This window comes from Mauremys reevesii, linkage group 3 (genome assembly GCF_016161935.1).
Source record: "Mauremys reevesii isolate NIE-2019 linkage group 3, ASM1616193v1, whole genome shotgun sequence".
NCBI lineage: Eukaryota > Metazoa > Chordata > Testudines > Geoemydidae > Mauremys > Mauremys reevesii.
This window is the reverse complement of record NC_052625.1, coordinates 104,514,191-104,537,198: the sequence shown is the minus strand read 5'-3', so window position 1 is coordinate 104,537,198 and position 23,008 is coordinate 104,514,191. Positions and strand designations below refer to the sequence as shown.

General features: G+C 40.8%; 1 long non-coding RNA gene across 3 annotated transcripts; it reads right to left on the bottom strand.

The window, feature by feature from the left end:
* Positions 1-2,480: 2,480 nt before the first annotated feature.
* On the bottom strand, positions 2,481-21,888 carry LOC120402069. Of its 3 annotated transcripts, none has more exons than XR_005596945.1 (5): positions 21,819-21,888; positions 20,138-20,259; positions 17,474-17,528; positions 16,856-16,919; positions 2,481-3,090 (listed from the first exon to the last, which is right to left on the bottom strand). It is a non-coding gene; the product is annotated as an uncharacterized LOC120402069 (long non-coding RNA). The 3 variants fall into 3 exon arrangements; XR_005596943.1 differs by having other exon boundaries at positions 21,510-21,884; XR_005596944.1 differs by having other exon boundaries at positions 21,696-21,884.
* Between the last annotated feature and the right edge of the window lie 1,120 nt (positions 21,889-23,008).

The following is a 23,008-nucleotide window of genomic DNA, read 5'->3' as shown; positions in this document are numbered from 1 at the left end:
AAACTGCCTGCTGTTGTTTATTTCTATTGTGTTTAGGGAACAGGACTTTGGTACACTTTGTAAATAAACAGGATTAGACCAAGGATATACCTGGCTCATATTTCTCAGTTTCTTATTCTAACAGAAACAACCCTACAAGGCCTCAAATTTTGGCTAACCACTCAAGCCAAAGGGGCAACAGTATGAATGCAATAACTGAATTCATATCGAACCTGAATCTTGACAGCCTTACACACACCAGGAAATACCTCATTCAGTGAGTAGTCTTATTGACCTCACTGGGCCTACTCATGAAGTAACTTACAACTCACACCATAAGAGTGGCTGAATCTGGCCTATAGAAGATATTTTTGTTTTCTAGATGCAACTTAATTTTCTATTATAAATCCTAATGTGACACATTTCTTATGAAACTACTTAATGGCCTCATCCGGTTCCCATTGAAGTAGCAGGTCACAATGAAGTCAATCCCAACAGCCGTAGATCACTGGAGTGCTTTGTCTTACATTCAGTCATTTGTTATACCCGCAGCTGATGTACATACATATGTCCAATTACAGCTAAAGAGAGAGAGGCATTCGTTTGGGGACTGATCCCACAAAGTGCAGAACACCTTTTACTTACAATAATGTTAATGAAGCTCAGCAGCTCATAAGACAGAGCCCTGAGAAGCAAATCAACAGCACTTTATATTGTTTTGTTAAATCAATTTCCTTATTTACACTAAGGTGCTTTTATACCACTGTGGTAGAGCTCACTTTCAGGCCACTTTACACTGCCAGAGTGGTGTAAAGGGGCCTTAGAGCAGGATTTCTCAAACAGGGTGTCATAGGTCTCACCCCCACTTAGAGCTGTTGGCTTCCAAAATGGGGACCTGCATTTGGTTTCCCTCTAAACTAAAATCCTAGTTTAGATCTGGTAAAATCTGCCACCACCCAATAAGGTACGTGTATTGGGACACAGTTCTTCCCCAAAATCCTTGGGGATCCCAAGAGCCCCAAATCCATGGAGTTCTTACACCTAGGAGAAATAAACCATTCCCCCCTGCTTCCTTCCTCCTCCCTTTTCCTAGGAGAGATACCGGAATCCAACTACAGATGGATACCTCCCTCCTCCCCTTTCCCTGAGAATCCACCCAAGGAAAGATCAACCAAGTCCAAAGAAAAGAATTTATTAAAGAATAAAAAGAAAGTAACTGTCTTTGTAACCAAGATGGAACAATACACAGGGTCTAAACTTATCAATCTCTGGAGAGAATTTCCCCTCCTTTCTTTCTCAGTAAAAGCAATAACAGTACAGGATTAAAGAAATTCTATAGCAAAACACAAAATTGCAAATACAGAAATAAAAGTATAAGAATACTAGTTCCTTGCTAATACTCACTAGCTTGATTATAAGAATTTATTGCAGAAACCTGGGAGGACTTGATTAAGATGTCTGGACTCTCTGAACTCCCAAGAGAGACTCTCTAAAAACAAAGAACAGAAAAAAAAAACTTCCCTCCACAGGGATTTGAAATTATCTTGTCCCTGATTGGTCCTCTGGTCAGGTGTTCCTCAGGTACTGCATGTTAACCCCTTACAGGTAAAAGAGACCTTAACCCTTAACTATCTGTTTATGACACAGGGGTTGCCGCTTGTGTAGGGAAAGCCCCTGGCAGGCCGGGCCGGTGTGTTTGCCTGCCCCATCCGCAGGTCCAGCTGATTGCAGCTCCCACTGGCCGTGGATTGCTGCTCCGAGCCAATGGGAGCTGCTGGAAGTGGTGCCTCCACTTCCAGCAGCTCCCATTGGCCCAGAGCAGCGATCTGCGGCCAGTGGGAGCCACGATTGGCCGGACCTGTGGACGGGGCAGGTAAACACACCGGCCCGGCCTGCCAGGGGCTTTCCCTACACAAGCAGCAACCCCTGTTTGAGTAAATGAAAATCAGGACCATTGTATTTCACCAGTCCATATTACAGCAAGGACAGTCCATGACAAGAGATTAACATGATTTACTCTTCTGCATCAGCTGCCTAACTAAAAGAGACCACTTCATTTGACTTCTTTCCTGTTAATTTTATATTTAATAATATTGGATTAATAACTGGTGGAAATGAATCATTTATACTGAATTTGAGTGTAATTTTCTCTGCTTTCAAACAGTATACAAGCACAATATAAGAAATCTAGAAATCTCCCCTTCTCCCAAAATATGGCATTGTTTGTAAAAATCCAAGTGGATGCAAATCACATTAACGTTTGGAGTAATTACATATGTAGGGTCTGTTACCGCTATATAATCTGTATGCATCTGCTTCCATTAGCTCATAGATCTGCCAAAAGTAACAAGCAACAAGCTGTAGAGTGTGACACAAGCACTGCAATTTGGATGTTCAGCTTCAGATTATCATTTTGAAGCTATTAGAGGTGATACTAATTGTAGCACAGCAGGTAGAAAATTAATCTGAGACTCTGGGCCTTATTTTCATAGCAATTGCAGAGAAGCAGAGTTTGAAAGTCTGAGTTACCGGTATATGTGGATCTAAATGACACAATGCTTTTATGAAGACTTGAACTATCCACAAAGCTTTGGTATTCAATACCCAAACATTTTATTTACTAAATAATTGTTTTACAAACAAACAATGCAAGAAAAAGACATTTTGATCTGAAGACAGTGAGATTTGTAGTGATTCAGAGATATTCCAGCAATGAGTTCGACAGATACAGGCCAATTGCCAAGGAAGCTCTGCCTATGTCCAGTATACACAGTCTAACTCTTGAGATTGACAGTTCTTTGGTTCCAGTGGAGCACTTTGCACCCAGTGGGAGCTCATGACTTCAGAGAATGAAATAGTCCCTCAGGTAGTTTGGGCCAATCTCATGGCAGAGTTTGATGAGGAAGGAAATCTTGATTCTTCTTCTGTATCCAATGAGAACCAAATGCAGAGCATCAGTATGATGTGGTTTCAGCAGCCTGTGTTCTTGAATATGCAGGCTCTTTCATTTAAAAACAATATGGAAGGTTTTTAAGGTCAACAGTTTCATTCCTGTACAATCTTAATTCTTCCCCTTCTGCTTCCATTCTGTGCTCTGAATGAGGCAGGGGTCTGTGAGAAAAATAGTAAGTGATTCTGCTGTTAAAGTTGGTATAAAAATGCACATACATTAAACTCGAATATGAATTAAAGTTGGCTGAGCAACTGTAAATATTTCACTTCCTGATCTTCATGGGCTTGATTTTTGCAATCCAATAACATTCTTTTAATGTTTTTATGTGCAATTTCCTAGGGTTGGGGTTTTTTTTAAGGAAAAAGGTAAACAAAATTCTATTATGTGCAATTATAATAACCACTGATACTATGCATCATCATCAGTGGGGTCTGAACCCTGAACATGAAGCACTGCAACATAGAATACTACTACCTGAGCTATAAGACTACAGTAGCTCATGGCAGCAAAACGCTGCGACCCCAGGGAAGGGGCTAGACTGCTAGGACCAGGTGTAGGTTCAGGATGCTGGTTGAGAGGAGCCTGGTTTGTATCTTTCTCTCTCCCTATTCTCCTCATACCCACCTTGGGAGGTGGGGGTAGGGCCAGTTTTAGGGGTGGAAGAGTAGAGGGGGTTGTCCTGAGCACCAGCTTCTGGCAGGCACCACATTACTGTGTTGCTTGGGCTTTATTTTTCTCAGCCACTCCAGGGGATGGAACTTGGGTGAGGTGTTGAACAAAAAACTTTCCCACCCTGGCCTGGTGTCAAGTGTGGTCCAGGGAGAGGGATCCCCAGCCTGGCTCCCCACTCCCTCACAATTTACAGATGCTCTGTCAGCTCCCAGCTGTTCCCAATGTAGTGACACCATCGTCTGCTGACAGCTAATTTGTGAGCCAGGCCTCTTGGAATGCTGGTGTGTTTAGTTTGTATGCTGGCAGGCTGTTAAAATTTTCCTGAAGAATATAAGTGAGAGGGGGGAAATGGAGAGTTTTAATAGTTTATATCTCAGCAAATGCTTCATGGGACAAATAAAAATCACCTCTATAGCCTGAGGGCATTCCTTCAGCTCTGCTGCAAAGAAAGAAGGCATGAGAGCATCTTAAAGAAAAGATTACAAGAATCCTTTATAATGAGAAGTGTTGGGCAATCTAAATATAGGGGTTGCTACCAGCTCCCCCCTTTAATGTTAATACTTGACTAGCTTTTAATTAGCACCTGTAAGCTTGTCTCCCTGAGGAGTCTCCATGTACACTTACTGACAGTGTTTTCTACAAATTCCATATTGAGAAAATTACGATGATCGTCAGTCGTTGCCATTAGATTTTATAATGCATTTATCAAACAGAAACCTCACTAGTCATAGAGCACAAGCATGAAAAACACTGACGTCAATACTACACCAGTCTTGGAATATATAATGGACAATATGGAAATGAAATGTGAAGTCAGTGACTAAACTAATCAGAATGTAGAATAATTATCAGCACTCTAACCCTACAATATAAGCACTTCCAGTCAGACAGGAGAATAGATATCCTACAGTTTTTAATTTCACCTTAGGCAGACTATCAGCCATTCTCAGTTATCACACTAAAATAATTATGCTGGGGGAAAAATCTTGGATATAGTTAGATACATTTTAAAATGGATGTGCTGGAATCAAATCTTTATAAGACTTATTTTTCTCTTGTCTCACACGCTAGCACCCATAGGCTGGTATAGGAGTCCCTGCAATGGCTTAGTGTCCCTCAAGAATGTCCCTACCATGGAGAAATCCTCCAGTGGCTAGTGTAAAGCTCCCCCAACATACCAATGAATCAGGCCCTATACCTGATGGTGATCACCATATGACAAGTTACATTTAAATTAATCTCTGATTACCTCATTTGCTATCTGCCCATTCATCTAGCTCCCAGGGACTAATTCTGGCATTCCAAACCTCTGAGCAGCTTCAGACAGCTGTTGTTAAGAAATATCAGCCACCTTCCAAAGAAATATTTCCTTTTCCCCACTCCAAAATGTGGAATTCTTCCCTCAAATTGCATTTGCCCAAGATGAGCCATATTTATTGCTGTCTCAATGATCAATTTAAAGTCTAATATCTGAAGAGCTATGGAATTCTCAGCGCTCCCAGAGGATTGGACCCTTGAGTGCATTCACTTATCTGGGCCAGATTTTTCCAGTGTGCCAAATTCACCTTGCATCTGTCATGCAGTGCAAAGTGAGCTTAAAATGGTGGGTGATTGTCCCAGTTGCAGGGGAAATCTCCACTGGTAGACAAGTGGTGCAAAGTTGGTGGAGGTGGTGGAGCAACATCCAACAACAACACTGCCACCCTGACCCAACACTACCTCCCCTGCCTGCTGTAATGGGGAAAAGGACCATGTCAAGGAAGGGCAGGGAGCCCTGATCTTTGGCTGGTATAAGATTTTACACCAGTGACCTAAGTCAGAGTTGTTCCACTAAAGCTTTAACTTATACTGGCAGCTATGAATCAGGGAGCTACAATCAGTTCCTTGTCTGCTGTCTTCAGGCACAGTGGAAAACTAAGCCCCCTTCGTACAGAGGTGATGTGTTATTGTTTGCAAACTGGAAAAAAAATACAGTAAAACTCTGATTGGCTAGGATGAGTTATCACTTGCTGTTGCCATGGTTTCCTGTATGGGGGAAAAATGGCTTCCATTTCCAGTAACTGTGGACTAAGGACTTGATCCAAAGCCTTTTCTAGTCAATGGGAGTCTTTCCAATCCATTTACATTAGTGGGCTTTGGATCAGACCCCAACAGTGAAAAATCACATTGCATTAGTACATGGCTGCTAGAAAAGATAACATGTATTATGGTTCTGAAGTGATTTAAAGAAGCCCAGGAGCATGCTGATTTTTTCCTCCCACCCCTTTAAATGCAGTGGTTCTGCATTTCAATGCTGACTTTTCATTCATGGTGAAGGAAGTTATTTCAAAAGACGTGCTAAGAAGTGAGGCACTAAGTATCCACTTGGCTTTGCTAACTGAATTATTTCAAGTTCAAAGATAATAATCAGTTAGCTGGGAGATGAAAGGATGATCACCATTATCTGTCTGTATAACTGTCCGTAGGGTAGCATTTATTTCACCTTAGAGCTTCTTCAATAAATGTAGCCTCAAAACATATGCACACAAACTATGCTTTAAAGATAATTTTCAACTTGAAGATATTTTGTTAGTAATTTCTCTCTCTCTCTCTTCTTGACCTCTAATAATAAATCTTTCATCAGTCTCTTGCATGAATCCAGATGTAATTTTTATACATCTCTGCAGTGAATCCTTATGGCAGTAAGGAACCTATAAAGTGACTTTCTTTCTGACAGAAAATGCAGCGTTTGGGGCCTAATCCTGCAAGGTGCTTAGCATGCTCAACTCTCATTGACTTCCCTGAAGAATCTGGGCAAGTGAGCAAGACCTTAGGTGAGCAAAGAGCTTGTAATGTGTTCAAAATCATTTCTCCCCTTCCACTATTAGTGGTGGATAGCAAGTCGAGATCAAAGTTCCTGTTTGTCCCAGGAAAAGAAGGTTATGATTCTGACTTCCTTGTGAAAAAAGAGGTGGAGGATGAAATCCTGGAGTGGGAAGCCTAGGTACCAATGAAGATCCCTATGTTTGTTAGAATTAATGCATTCATCAAGTTGGTTGGTTTGTTTTTAGAGAATGAAGTCCCTTAGCAATGTGATCACTGTACGACAAGACTTAAAAAAAAATAAAAGAAGAAGGAAAAAAACACCTGAAAGTCAATAGGAAAAATGAGTGTAAACAGTGTGTGCAGAAGACAGCCTCAGGCCCTGGCAAGGGAAGAAGATTCTGTAAGGTAAGGAGGGTAGAGTTAATCAGAGAAAGAAGCAGAGGTATGTTATATAAACAGGCTTGTTTTTCCTGCAGAAGGGAAAGTAGCTAAGAGAGAAAGTAAAGGAAGAAACAGACCATGGCAAGCACAAAATGATTATATGAAAAATGAAAACAGACAGAGGAAATTAATAATTTCCTGTACAACCACAACATTTTAGGATTCTGCATCATAGCAACGAAGTTAAAAATAAAAACAAAGAGGGAATACATGTTTCTAGAGACCACTCTTCTTTACCAAAATACATCCAGCATGAACTTATGCTCTGCATTCTGAAGGAAACCATCTCTCAAATAGCTTAGCAATTGGTCTAAATGTAACCAATACATTTCCTTGCTCTCTGTTACACAGTTAAGAGACTGTTAATATATAACAACATTAAGCCCAAATAACGTATCACAATAACAACTTTCCATGTACACCTCTACCCCGATATAACACAACCCGATATAACACGAATTCGGATATAACGTGGTAAAGCAGTGCTCTGGGGGGGCGGGGCTGCACACTCTGGTGGATCAAAGCAAGTTCGATATAATGTGGTTTCACCTATAACGCAGTAAGATTTTTTGGCTCCCGAAGACAGCGTTATATTGGGGTAGAGGTTTAGTTATTAAGAATAGCCTGCTGAAACATTCTTTGCATAAAATGAGTAATGTATGATCGTTGTGATGTCATTTGCAACTTTATAATAATATTAAAGCCTAGGATAATAAAATCAAACAATTGATAAGTGATACATACAGTGTAGTGATATGTTTCTGCAGGGGTATGTTTCGGTAAGACTTCCTAAATATTAATGGACAGAAAAATATAATCAGAGGTCCAGATTGTCAGCTGTCATAAATTGGCACAGTTCCATAGACTTCAGTGCAGCTACATTGATTTGCACCGGTTTAGGATTTGGTCTTGAGTATATTATTTTCTCATTACCAGTCACCTAGTATAATCTTATGAGAACACACAGGAGAGAGACTGAATATTCTAGTGCAGTGTTTTCCAAAATTGGGATGCCACTTGTGCAGGGAAAGCCTCTGGTGGGCTGGGCCTGTTTGTTTACCTGCCGTGTCCACAGGTCTGGCCAATCGCGGCTCCCACTGGCCAATGGGAGCTGCTGGAAGTGGTGCGGGCCAAAGGACGTACTGGCTGCTGCTTCCAGCAGCCCCCATTGGCCTGGAGCAGCGAACCACAGCCACTGGGAGTCCTGATCGGCCGAACCTGCGGACACGTCAGGTAAACAAACCAGCCCAGCCCATCAGGGGCTTTCCCTGCACAAGCGGCGTCCCAAGTTTGGGAAATACTGATCTAGTGGATTGAACAAAGATGGGAGTCAGGAACTCTTGGGTACAAATCATATCTTTGCTCCTGATTTGTTGTGTGACCTTAGATAAGTAGGATTTTGAAAGATGACCACAAATTTTTGTTTTCTCAGGTTTTGGGTACCCATATTGAGGCACTGATAGCTTGGTTTTTCAGAGGTGCTGGACATATTATGTTAGAATGAATCAATTAATCTTCCATCTAGTCCATTTTTGCTAGGCCTCAGATTAAACAAAAACAACCTCATCCAGTTACATGCAGGGAGAGTTCACAAGGTTTTAGCTATTTCCATTTAGTTATTCCAAGACATCTCACTATTGAAAATTGCCATTACCACTTCAAAAGTGGGTAATCTTATACACTCTTGTACAATGCAATCCCCCTGGCAACAGGAAACTGACTGGAGGGGGTTGAATTATTGACCGAGAATTAATATATGTCACCTACTGCTGCACACCTGACAAAGAGAGACATGATGAAGTTCTCCTGGCTGATTTTTCTTACCATTTAGATATGGAAATAGGAAGAGAGAAGGGGGTAGAATTTGACTATAATGCACATTCTGTGGGAATGGGTGGTAATAGCAAAGGCAATATAAAGAGAAAAGGGGGTTGAGATCTTTTTCTTTCCAAACACATTTGCAATTCTGACATTCTGAGTTTTTCTTCCATCAGAGAATTTTTCAAAGAGAATTTGCAAGGAATTTCCATGTCAAAGCTGAAATGTTTCCATGTTGGATTTTACAAAAGAATGCATACAGCTCTTTCTTAGTTGCTCTTGGAATAAATCAACATATAGGAAAATCATTTTGGGCTAGATAAATTGTGTCAGTAGGGCACAGATCATAGTAAAGTATATTACATTCCACACCATCTCAGGAGAAGCCTAGGGAGCTATAATTCCCTCCCTGCTCCCAGGGGGTTGTAATTTTACCTTATGTCAGCTGTAAATTACTAGTCCTAGCATGCAGGCTCAACTGAAATGGTTGATGTGTTTCCCCTCCCCGCCCTGCCCACATACCAAAGGAAGGGAAGGAGTAAGTGTATATAGAGCATCTCTTATGCCTACATACCCAGCCCCAATGTCCAGGTAGCTGATGCAGGGGACATAGGGAAAGCTTTCCTCCCTCTTAGGCCATGTCTACACTACAGAGTTTTGTTGACAAAAGTTATGCTGCTTTAATTAAACCACTGTTGCGTGTCCACACTATGCTCCTTGTGTCGGCAGAGCACATCCACACATTGACACAGAGAGCAGTGCACTGTGGGTAGCTATCCCACTGAACAACTGGCCACAGGGTGCTTTGGGAAGGGTTTGCAATGCCTCATGTGGCAGGTTCAGTGTCACATGATGCGGGTTTCTCAATCCCATGGTTAGGAGAGTGTGTAACATGGAACACATGTGTGTGAGAGGGGGGAGAGAGAGTCAGAGTGTGTGTTAGGTGAGAATGAGTGTGTCAGCATGCTGTCTCGTAAGTTCAGACAGCTGCTGGAAGCAGGGGTGGCTCTAGTGATTTCGCCGCCCCAAGCATGGCGGCATGCCGCGGGGGGGCGCTCTGCCGGTCGCCGGTACCGCGACTCCAGTGGACCTCCCGCAGACGTGCCTGCGGAGGGTCCGCTGGTCCCGCGGCTCTGGTGGACCTCCCGCAGGCGACCCTGTGGATGCTCCACCGAAGCCGCGGGACCAGTGGACCCTCCGCAGGCACGCCCGCGGGAGGTCCACCGGAGCTGCCTGCCGCCCTCCCGGGGACTGGCAGAGCACCCCCCGCGGCATGCCGCCCCAAGCACGCGCTTGTCATGCTGGGGTCTGGAGCCGCCCCTGGCTGGAAGCAATCAATCCTGAGGCAGGGGGAAGGGGACACCCCCAACATCAGCCCCCACCTCCCTCCCTCGCTCTGCACAGCACAGTAGTCTCATCCCCCATTCTCCCCTTCCCCCGCAGCAACAGCCAGCCTGCTGCTGTGTTCCAATTGCCCGGGGAGAGCAGGATTTGCAAGTTAATGATTTGCTGTTTGCTGCTGGAGTGAAGCAGCATGCTCAGTTGTCAGAACTTTCCGGAGCTCTGACATACCTGTGTAGCTGGAATGCAGGGCAGCCGAGTTCAAAACTTTGAGCAGACAGTCAGGCTGGGATTGTGGGATACGGGGGGAGCCAGTTATGGTGATATAACAAACAGCAGCATCTACACTAACATTTGGACAGTTTAACTTCGCTGCAAAATGCTTTATGCCTCTCATCAAGGTGGTTTTATTTTGTTGTCAAAACAGCAGAGTTTTGCTGACAAAAGTAGCTTTGTAATGTGTACACCTCCCCTGTTATATCAGCAAAATCTGCCTTTTGTTGACAAAACTGTGTAGTGTAGACAAGCCCTTACTCACCTGTCTAGGTGCAAAGACTGAGCTACAATCTAGAATACTACTGCAAATCTATGCTTATCTTTTGCTTTATGAAACATGATGGCAGAAGTTCTGCAAGTAGATTTATAAACCAAAATGTTAAAACCACATTTAGTACTATTAACAAACCAATCATGTTTTGTGGCAGGTAAGGTTGCATCAGAACACGTCCCTTCCACCTCAAACTTTAAAAGCATGAAATCAAATTAAGGGGAAAGATATGTTCATTCTTTTCCACCTTCATGTTGCCTACAATACTATTGATGACACATGCCATCACTCTAAAGTTTTATGTGTACCCAACTTCATCTAACTTGTACTCTAACATAAAACCTAAACAGTGACCTCATATGCTTTTATAACAATTGTATGAACAGATCAGCACATCTCACTGTCACACGTTCCATGCATTGGGGAACTAATTCTGCCTTAGCACTGCTGAAGTCACTAACCTCTGTATATCTGATATTCTCCGAAGCACTGCATGAGGAGCAATAATGTGGACAAAGGACACAGCCAGACTGCTTTAGAATTCTTGCAAAAGGGGTGCAAAAATAGTGAGAGAACCCGTGAAAAATTGCCTCAAAGGTCATTTTGAATTCTTATTTTACTTTTGTGTTAATCCATTTTTCATCAAACTACCATGAAAAATTCAAATAGAAATTTTCAAAAGCTTAAATTCAATGTGTTGGTTTTTGCCATTTCAATGAGACTTTTATAAAATAAAGGTTTAAATCTCCTGTTAAACTGAAATCTGTAACACAACTTTAACTATGTTGGTAGCAATCCATCATAGAAAATCCTCAATAAGCTCTGCTTATCACCGTAAAGCTCGGAGCCATTTCATTTCTAGTGTATGAAAAATATCCATCGTACAATACCTCTGCTAATGAAGAAAAATGCGCACACAACCATTGTTAATATTAGAAAATTAGGTGCCAATTGAGGACTTAATGTAGGTGATGGAATCAGTAAATCCAGTGGCACATCAATACACATGGAAAGAGAAGTCAGTAGTTTGTTTAATAAAACGGGGTAAGGAAAATTTCACATAATATCACTCCTGACTGGTAGTGAGGTACACTCATTTCTATTTGATAATTGATGGCTCCTGAGAACTAGTGAACTCATGAATGAAAATCAGAGAACTGATTCAAAAAGTTACTCATCAGCTTATTTTGTAAAATACATTACACAGGGCTAATTTAGCCACCACTGAATTCACTAGCGATCCTAAAGAAGTATCTCCCCTCTGCCCTCAGTATCTGAAACTGGCCCTGAAAATGTAATCCTTGTTATGGGATTGTATGTTTTCTCCTATAGGAATAGAAGGTACCTGCAAGAAGTCTTAAAGTAATTTCAGGTTAATATGGTGTGATGTGAATCTGGGGGAATACCAGATTTCCAAATGAGAAGGATACATTTATTTGCCATAATCAATACCAAACAGATACATTTCTATTTCTAGGCAATGAAGTTCCTGGTCATATGTAAAATAAAAAACAATTTAAATATCTTAAAAAATTTTACTTTTGGGACAGAGCCTACAGGCCTTGAATCAAAATACTATTAATTTGGAACAATATTGGTTGTAAAGTATGAGCTTGTATGGCTAATGTATTGGTACACTGATGGTTTGCCAGCCACTTTTGGCATTAAATCTACCACTTGTAATGGGGGTAAGTGGTAGTTTTGGATTCTTGTTTTAGTACTTCCTCTCTGTTCCAGTTTCCTGGCTTCCTCATTTGTAAGTGTTTCAGAGTTAATTGTCTCTGAGCTTATCTACTCTGTAAAATTACACGGTTAGAACACTACCTTGAGGAGTTCTGGTAATTAACATAATGTTAAGCACAATTGAGCACTAACTATATTCAGAGCAGTTGTGCTCAACATCCTCTCATTTGGTTGTAGTTAACCCTAGATATGTTAACATGCCTATGTTCTACATCTGTTTGATGATTTGTATTTGCTCTTCAAACCATGTATACATGGAACTTTCCTTTCCACTATTTCACACTCAGCTGGTTGATATTGTTTCTGGTATAGATATGGCAGTATAGCTTTGAGACATGGACTCATTTTGTGATGACTGTATGAAATAAACTAAGTTTTTGTCAGAGGGATTGGTTGGCTTTATGTGTCCCATATTTGCCAAAGATGCATAGATTTAATAAATCTTAAGGCCAGAAGGGGGCCTTTACGATCATAACACAGCCCACAGAATGTCACCCAGTGAACCTTTGGTTCAGTTTTCTTCTGATTTCCATTGCACACTGTTAGTACATGGCAGAGTGCTCATCAAGAGCCTGATTTTTGTTTATATTCCCTGTCATATTGCATAACATGAGCCAGATTTACACAGGACAGGGCTCAGTATCTACTGATTCCAAGGGCTGCCGTCATTGCAGCGCTAGACTAAACCCAGAACTATTCTCCTCCCTCTCCCCTGATTATAGTTGTTAAGAGCTTTTTACAGTGCTTTTGAGATAAAAGCATCTAATTAAATGTAAGAGGTTTTTAATGACTATTCACAAAATGTCACACTCAGGGACAAAAATTTTCCTGTCCCTGTTCCAGTAGCTTGTCCATCAAGACTATTGACTCTAAAGAGTGCAATTTTATTTCAAATCCTGCCTCTTATGTTGAATGTCAGTGAGTAATTTAGAGAACATTTTGTATACATGTAGCAGAGGTCTTCAAATTCATTCATGTCACTTTTGATAAGTGGAAGGATAGAAATGTTATTACGCGTTTCTTTAAGAGACTCTTCTTGCTGCAGTATCTGCTAACATTGACTATTGCCAGACTCTCCACCTCCTTTGTGATATTTTACGATGAGTTACTGTGAAAGTTCTGCAAGTGTGGTTCTAACGTGGAACACTCAACATTGCAAGATGGCACCACAAAGCAGTTTTGTTTTAGTCTACTGACAGTGGTACTACTATGGACTAGTAATGTTTTGGGCTAATACATTTATAATATAGTGGTTAGATATGGTTATGCTATCCTAGAATGTCTTTAGTTGGCTTTCAATCCTTAAAACAATCTTTTAAAAAGTGATAATTTACACATAAGTGACCTAGAAAGCATTTTTCATTAAATTTGAGGATGGCAAAAATTAGTTGTCGTTCTTTTCTGAAGTGAGCAGAGCAATTAGCTCATAAAACTGTCTGTGAATTTTTGCTCATATTCAAAAGCTGTTTTTGAACAGCCCATATTCACAGCATTTCTATGCTCACTTTCTGCTGTGTTGGTTACATACTGGAGTTATCCAATCACAGAACAGAAGCAATACTAAGGTCTACAGTGGGGGTGGGGGATGTCGACCTAAGATACGCAACTTCAGCTATGCGAATAGCGTAGCTGAAGTCGGAGTATCTTAGGTCAATTTACCTGGCCATAAGGATGGCGGCGAGTTGACCGCTGCCGCTCCCCCGTCGACTCCGCTTCCGCATCTCGCTGCGGTGGAGTTCTGGAGTTGATGGCAGAGCGATTGGGGATCAATTTTATTGCGTCTACATTAGACACAATAAATCAATCCCCGATAGATCGATCACTACCCATCAATCTGGTGGGTAGTGTAGAGGTACCATATGTAACTATTCCCAATAAGGTGTTAGTGAATAATCTGCAGACCAGGAATTACATAGCTGAATGAGATGATTTTGTGAATAATTTTAAACAAGTACATTTGAAAATTTAGCGATTTCCACAATCAATCCCCACACACACACACACACATTTCATTTGTTATAAGTGATTCATTCAGCTCTAGTTAAGGGAATTAAAAGGTGGCTCTTTCAGGAGAGTCAAGAGCTTGATACCAAGGTGCAAGATATCTTGATCTGCAACTGTGGTTATTATTTATTTTCAGCTCTTCCCAGTCATTAGAGTTAATGGGGCAGATCCTCAGCTAGTGTAATTTGCCATAGCTCCACAGTGGAACTATGGCAATTTACACTAAATCAGGATCCGCCCCCATTTTTAGAGTGCAGCATTCCTTAGGGACATTTGATTTTATTAACCAAGCATGTGTACAGTAACTCCTTACTTAACATCCTCCCACTTAACGTTGTTTCAAAGTAATGTCACTGCTCAATTAGGGAACATGCTCATTTAAAGTTGTGCAATGCTCCCTTATAACGTCGTTGGGCTGCCTGCTCTGTCAGCTGCTTGTAAGATTCTGTGGAAGAGCAGCAACTTTACAAGGGAGCATTGCACAAGTTCCTCTTCTCCACCTCCTCCCCTGCCCTCCCAATGCTTCCCTTGGTGGTGCTTAGGACTTTCTGGGAGAGAGAGGGAGGAGTGGGGAAGCTGTTTGGGGGCACTGAAGACTTTCGGGGGCGGGGGGAATGGAGCGGGGATGCAGCGTAATCCAGAGACGAGGTGGAGCGGGGACGGGAAGAGGCGGGCCTGGAGCATCCCCTGGCAAAGTCGGTGCCTGTTCTTCTCCCGGGAAGCTGCTGCTGCAAAGGTGCTTCCTTGCATCCTTGCCTGCAGCGAGCTGTGCCTGTGTGATGTAAGCCATGGCACTTCCCAACCACAGTACAGTATATAATGTCTTTATAAAAATATAAAAATCTCTTAAACAACTTAAAGTTGTATTTTTCAGGAACATAACTACAACATTAAGTGAGGAGTTACTGTACACTAAATTCTAATCGTAGGAGAAAGAGATTGTAATATCAGTCTCAATGGAAAACCTATCCAGTGCTTTCCTTCCAGAAATATTCTTTTACTTCTTGTTCTACTTATCTATTGACTTGTGGGTCTGCTTCTATTGCTTCTTATTTTCCATTTCTTTATATATCAGCAAAGGGGACGATACATACTATCACTGTCCTCCGATCTTTCCCTTCTTAGAATATTGTTTTTATCTGTAATTCCTGTTCCTGCATTGTTATGAAAGGACATCTGCTGTCGTCCTATCACCACTTTATGATTATCCTCCATGTACCTTATATGTTCAAGATCAGGAGGGCATTTCATTTCCTCTAATCTTGACTCTTACACAGCACAGCTCAGTATATTATTCAAACAGCTCAATTTTGCTCCCTCTTTCCTCCTGTTTTCTGCTGAGTTCTTCTTTATGTAACTTACCTACCCTGTATGTTTCTTGGCTGCTATTGAATTTGAACAAACTTAGAGCAGAATATCCCCAAATTGTATATTGCACTTTATTCATTTGGCCAACAAAAAAAAAATTGCAGAGCAGGCCCAAGAGATCTGTCCCAAGGTATCTTGTGGCTTTTGAGGCACAGTCCCCACCCTGTCTCACTGGCTGCCTAGGGTTTGGCTTCTGCCTATTAAGCGGAGTAATAGACATTAACCTCATTAAAATACAACTCTGCCCATGTTATTTTGTGGGGGACAAGGTGGGAAAGGTAATATCTTTTATTGCATCAACTTCTGTTGATGAGAGAAACAAGCTTTTGAGCTAGAGCTTTTCTATGAGTCTCTTACTTTGTGATAGTGTATGACATTCCAGTGTGCAATCCAGACCTGTGAGGGGTTGCGTCACCACTTGCCTTACAATTTCAGGTGCCTCACAAAGCTTCGCTTCAGTAGCTTCCAACCTGGGCTCCTCACAAACAGCCAAGCAGCATGCAGGTCACACCCTGAGTGTCTGGCTGCAGCCCTGGTTCAGCAGCTCTGACCCCAGCAGCCTGTTAGCAAATCCATCCACACCCTGGCTTCTAGCAGCCTTGGTTACTATTTGCACGGTGGTTCCAATGCTTCCCATCCCAGATTTTCCCCCAAAAAATTGTGTTTTGCATTGTCTAGCCCTCTCATGGATAATCCAGCTATATTAGGTCCATTGCCCCTCTAAGGGGATCGATATACAACTCTCTGCTGCCTTAAATAAAGTTACTCAAACAATTCACAACACTGGATTAGTTTTGATTAAGGAATAAAACACATTTATTTAACTACAAAGAGATAGATTTTAAGTAATGAGACTTTAAAGTCAGAAATGGTTACAAGAAAAATAAAGATTAAAATGCTTTCTAAACTTAACAAGCTGGACTTAAAAGTTCTTACCACAGGCTTACAATAACATTGTTGACCAAATTTCAGATCAGGCTCTGCTCCAAAAGTCCATAGGCTGTTTCTTTTTGTCTTCTTAGATGAAAAAAGAGAGAGATGTATAGGGAGAGAGAAACTGGGGTGATTTCCCCCTCACTTTTATAGTCCAGTCCTCCTTTGAGATGCATTTTCATAAAGGTTACTCAAAGCAAAATTTATTTTCATCATAATAGTGAAAGAGGTTCCATGATGTTTCTTCTTACCTCTGTTTGCTGAAATGCAGATTTTCCTGGTTTTCTGTCCTCCCTCTCTCACTGTCTGAGGACCCTGTTTAAAAATTATGGAAACTGAGATAAACATACATTCATTTGTTTAAGATCTGTTCGACCAGTTCTGCCTAACTGGGGCTATGTGGGTTTGAAATGTTCCACCAACATCATTTAGGGGGGATTCATAACTTTATATATAATGTTGCTACATACATTTCACCATTATATTATTGACCAGTAAGTTATTAGTTTTCAAATTATACCTTATAGGGCATATTTTGTACAAAGATTATTATAATAGTGTGTAGGGTATGAATATAGGGGTGCATTCTGTCACATAGTGATAGTGACATGCCTCCAACTAGATCACGAAAATTTGGATATGCAGATGATCTTGCCATGACAATCCAAGCACCAAACCTCCATAACATTGAGAAAACATTAACTGAGGACCTCCAGAATATGGAACAATACTTCTGGAAATGGAGGCTAACACCAAACCCTGGAAAAACAATAGTAAGCACATTTCATCTTGATAATAGGAGTGCCAAAAGCACACTGAAAGTAGCTTTCTGTGGTAAAAATGTGTGACATGATTACACTCCAACATACCTTGGAGTGAAACTCGAGCACACCCTCCCCTTCCATGATCACCTTGAGACGGTAGCTGCAAAGATAAAAAAGAAAGCCAACATAATCCAGAAACTATTAGGTACAACTTGGAGTTCATCGGCATCAGTTGTGCAAACATCTGTAATAGCACCTGTATATTCAGTAGCTGAATATTGTGCACCAGTATATTGTGCACCAGAATATTGTGCACCAGATGCAGCCACACACAACTTATTTACACCCAGCTGAATAGAGTCAGTTGGCTCCATCACTATGGCTACCTGTTCTATCTAACATTGTTATGCCGAACTGCTGCAACACTCTACAAAGGTCAGTGAATCCAGGAAAACAGATGCCTTCCTATCCACCAAGACCTTGAAAACTCCCCCTGATCCCTACCCCAACATCTTAAGTCCCACAAGCCTTTCTGGGAACATTTGCTTAGCCTCATGCAATCAGGCTATGATCAGAAGCAGGCTTGGAAAGCAGATCAGACTAAACAAGACTTTAAAAATAAGCACCTTGTGCCAGATCCCACACAGAAGGCTCCTGGGTTCGACATTCCATGATCATTTTGGTCAACTCTGAAAGTAATCCAAACCAACCATGGTAGATGCGGTCATCTAATGCACAAATGGAAAATCAAGGACTTCTTGGCATGCAAGCATAGCTCCCCATGACAGACCATCGAACATATCCCCAACTACTGCCCAATTTATAATTATTGAGGAGGCATTAATGCAATAAATTCTGCTACTCCTGATGTAGCCATTTGGCTCGATCAACTTCGGGTGAAATTGTTGTTGCTGCTTTACACCAGCCATACAAAAGAAGGAGAAGAAGAAGTGATGATGAATAATGTAGATTGTGTCTATAAAACTGTTAATGACTAAAGCATTTTACTGAAGTAGTTGTATAAAATTTCTTGATTTTAACATTGTTTAATTAGCTAAATGCTTTGAGGTGTTGCGACATCAGCAATGGTAAAAAGCAATGCAACACAAGAAGTGGTAGCACACCCTGGGGTACCTTGATGGCTCATTTAGCTAATCATTCTATTTAGCATAATTATACAATGAAAACAGGACACAAATATATTGCACAAACAAAAATATGATAATGTGCATATATTACCATAATTTGGCCTACAAATTAAACCTCCCTTTTGGCTTTCTTGTCATTACGTTGACTAAATAAACACATTATCCATGTCAATCTAAGAGCCATTAGGTGGGCAGAATGCTATGAATGGCATCTTACGTATTTGCAGTATGTTTAGTTATTTTCTGAGTCCAAACATGACTGTTTCTTCGTTAAAGTGCTTTGAAATAAAATACACTGGGAATGAGTCATACTTAAAATCCATAGGACCACAGGGGCTTGTTCCAAAGCTCTGTGAAGTCAATGGAAAATTTTACATTGAATTCAGTGGACTTTGGATCTGCCATCAAAGGGAATTTAATTAGTTCTTATCCACTGTCATTAATTATATTGGCGTTTGAGAGGGACTCAGACTAGTTCTTGATACATGCATCCCCTAATTTAGGGAGACAAAGTCTAATCAAAACCCAGATTTAAATCCAAACTTTTCAATTCTCCCCATCACTGTAATGAGTTGAATTACACCAGTGGTTCTCAACCAAGGGTACGCATACCTTTTGGGTACATAGAGGTTTTCCAAGGGGTACATCAACTCATCTAAATATTTGTCTAGTTTTACAACAGGCTACATAAAAAGCACTAGCCAAGTCAGCACAAACTAAAATTTCATACAGACAGTGACTTGTTTATACTGCTCTATACACTGAAATGTAAATACAATAGTTATATGCCAGTTGATTTATTTTATAATGATATGGTAAAAATGAGAAAGTCAGCAATTTTTCTATCACCCCGCTTTGAAATTTGAAAAAGTTAAGTTTTGGAAGGGGATTAAGTAATGTGTGTCTTTGTGTTTCCAAGACCAGAAACAGAAGTACTGAAATACCATGAGAAAGAATGCTTTTCTTGTTGTATTTTCAGTCTCAGTAGAAATTGGAATACTGGAAATCTTGCAAGAAAACTTGTTTTTGAGCTCACCACCCAATATTTGCTTACTCAGCAGATTTATATAGTTTGAATAAACAACCAGACTTCTCTGAGTTTATCTTAACTGACCTTCACAGCTTTATGACTGAGGTTCATTCCTCCCTAATATTTAGCCATATCTTTAGAACCAGGTTCACTAGCAAATTCCAGATGCCTTGTGCTTCATTGCCATTGCGTAGATGCTTTAAACTGAGTTTAGTCAGCTAATTAATCCAGGTTTACAGCTGCTTTGCAGTACCAGAGCAGCATAAAGCAGCCAGACCATAGTGGTGGGTGACACCCTTCATTTTCAATCATTTTAGTACTATATTGTTTCACTGGATTACTACACAGAATACTTTCAATCACACGCAGTTTAAATGTGCACTTGATGTAGTTATACTTGTTATCAAGTGACAACTGGTGGAAAATTATATTAGCAGCCTTTCATTGAATGTAATTCTTCATCTTAAGGCATCCTGACAGTTTAACCTTGTCTGTGTGGTAAAGTGAACTTAAGGATATGTGCAACTACACAAGATAGCCTTGCAAATTTTCATGAATATATATATTAGCACAGGCACAAAATCTACTCACCCGTCTTTACAAAGAGGATAATATTAATTAAAAGCTAAAACCTTCATTCAGCCATCAGAGAAACTACTCATTTGGGTCCAGGGACAAGAAGAATTTTGCAAGACTGTATTAAGAAGTCTGTGCTATAGGGAGATAAGATCAAAGTGGTTATGACGAATAAGAAGAGAGGCGAAATATTTGTTCTGAAAATCTGGAATATTGGCTATTATTCCAAGCAAATAAGTATAGGCATCTTTATGATCTAGGTGCTCTTACCACCTAGCACAACTGAAATGGAAACTAACTGATTAAGTTGTTGCTATATTTTCCCATCTATGGTCACCTTGGAGAGTATTCTTAAGTTTTGAATTAGAATTGGTGACTAATACTTTTGTATGCAGACTCTTCTTCATTTACAATGGTTTAATAGGCAAATTGAGTCTCAGTGCTTAGGAGCCAGTAGACTGCCTGAAAACACAATTTCAAATCCTGGTCAGAAAAATTTCAAATCTTTTTTCCCCTTTTCTATACCTTATTCTAATTGACAAGACAAAAGAATTTTGGTACACAAAATATCTAATTGGGAAACTTGCCCACTAGCATTAACATTGTAATAGCCTAATTGTATTTTAATTGTAGCACCTCATGGTAATTGTTTAGGAACAACATTTATATAAGTTAACTAGGATAGCTAGGTGTAGAGAATGAGGGAGACCTCTATTATTTTTATGAATATCATATATATTCAAGAGTTAGTAACAAAGTAAGAATATACATTAAAATGTTAAACCTAGCCACATGTTAGTATTAGAACTGAGTAGGTCTAATATTTATTTAATTTTCTTTCTTTATATAGAAATTAGATACAGTGCTCCTGTCAGCTAATTTCTAAGTTATCATTTGCAAAAAAAACTTAGGGTTTTCAGTTGCCTAAGTAGCCACTGGAATCACAGTTAAAGTTGCCCTCCCTCCCCTGCCCAATCTGAAATGGTGCTCCTAGTCTCTGCCTGGCTGACATGCAGATAGGGGCTAAACTGACATGCAAACTTTGTCACTGCCAGCAAGACCAAAAGGGAAGGGGGGGGGAGAAGAGAACACTAAGATCAAAAGGGTCTCAAATGAAAGCACATAAAAGCAATTTTTAGCTTTTAGAAAGAGGTTAAAAGTATAGTAGTCGAATTCAGAATAATGAGCTTCCTGTTGAGTCTCAATACTTCATTTGTATAGTTCTTTGAATTATTAAAATACACGATAAAGGAGAAAAGGAACATTTTCTTAATACACCTATATTTTAAAAAATGGATCCATTAAAATATATTCATAGGCATGTCATTCCTGGGCTGTATGCCAAATTTCAGCCAATATCAATTTACAATGGTAGAGTGAATAATACCTAACTTAATGCAGTTTGGACAATGCTCTTGTAAAGAAAATATAAAGGGTGTTAGTCTAGGTAGCAGAATTAACTGCACATATCAGTTCATCTCTGGAGACCAAATTGTAAACCCTACATATACACAAATGGATATAAAGCTAGTGGTTCCTGTCACAGGGTCCGCACAGGTTTCTGCTTTCTCACTCTGTGCTTAGGCTGGTAAAATAAGAACCCGCATGCCTTCTTCTGGTGTTTCACCCTTGTGCTTTATTTTACAGTGCCACCATGCAGTCCCCTTTATCCCTCAACAGTTATCCCCTTTCCAACCCGTTCCAGGGTCTCTTGGCCCTTGCGGCTCCCTTCCTGTGGTGAGGAGACAGAACTGTAGCCTCCTGTCCCCTCCCAGGCTAGCCTCCTGACTGAATTTGGTTCAGGGCTTTTATAGCCCTCCCAGCCTTCAGCCCAGCTGTCACTGCTTAGCTCAGTCTATTGCAGTGAGCCAGCCTTCCTTAGGGCCCACAGCTGGGCTCTCTGCTGGCTGCTTTGCACCTCTGCCCCCTCTGCCTGAAAGCAGGGCTTAGCCAGCATTTTAGCAGGACAGTCAAGGGGTTTTACCCCTGCCCTGCCTCAGTTCCACACTATTGTCGGTCAAAAATTCACCACAATTTGGCTTATTTGACTGTCTGGTCAGGAGAAACCCAAGTCTGAACTTTCAAAAGGCATGACAGGTCAGGACTGAGGTGAACCAGCAGACCTATCCTTAGTGACTTATTGATTTGTTATCCCAGCTAAGTCACTGTTTTCTCTTCTTTAGGCTTCCTATCTGTTGTGTCTTCTTATTAATTATTTGAATTAGAATAGCATCTGGAGGCCCCAGCATGGTAGGCACTGGTCAACTACCTAGTGAGAGATAGTCTTTGCCCTAAAAGTTTACAAACTAAATTAGGGTGACCAGATAGCAAGTGTGAAAAAATGGGATGAGGTGGAGGGTGATAGTGCCTAACTAAGACAAAGTCTCTATAAAATTGGGACTGTCCCTATAAAATTGGGACATCTGGTCACCTTAAACTAAATAGACTTGGCAAAGGGAAAACAGAAACATGAAATGATTTGTCCAAGTTCACACAGCAGGGTAGTGTTTTGGCTAGGATTAGAACCCAGGGGTCCTGACCCATTAGACCATGGCAATTCCTTTACTTAACTTCCTTTTTAGGCTACATCTATAATTACAGCAGCATGTAGCATACCACACTGCACACATCCTTAGCCTGGGTATAAATAGCAGTGTAGATGGTGAGGCATGGCTTAGGTGAGTAGAATAAAGATACGCCAAAACCTTAGGGTATGTACCCTACATGGCTCTTTACATACACATCAGTGCCTCCTACATCTACGCTGTTATTTTTAGCAGTGTAGTGTTCTGCTGCCTCTCGCCCGGCCAGAGCCTTTCACAGCTGCATGTAGCTACACATCACAGCATGGATATATCCTGCTTTTAACTGACATGTGTGGCTACG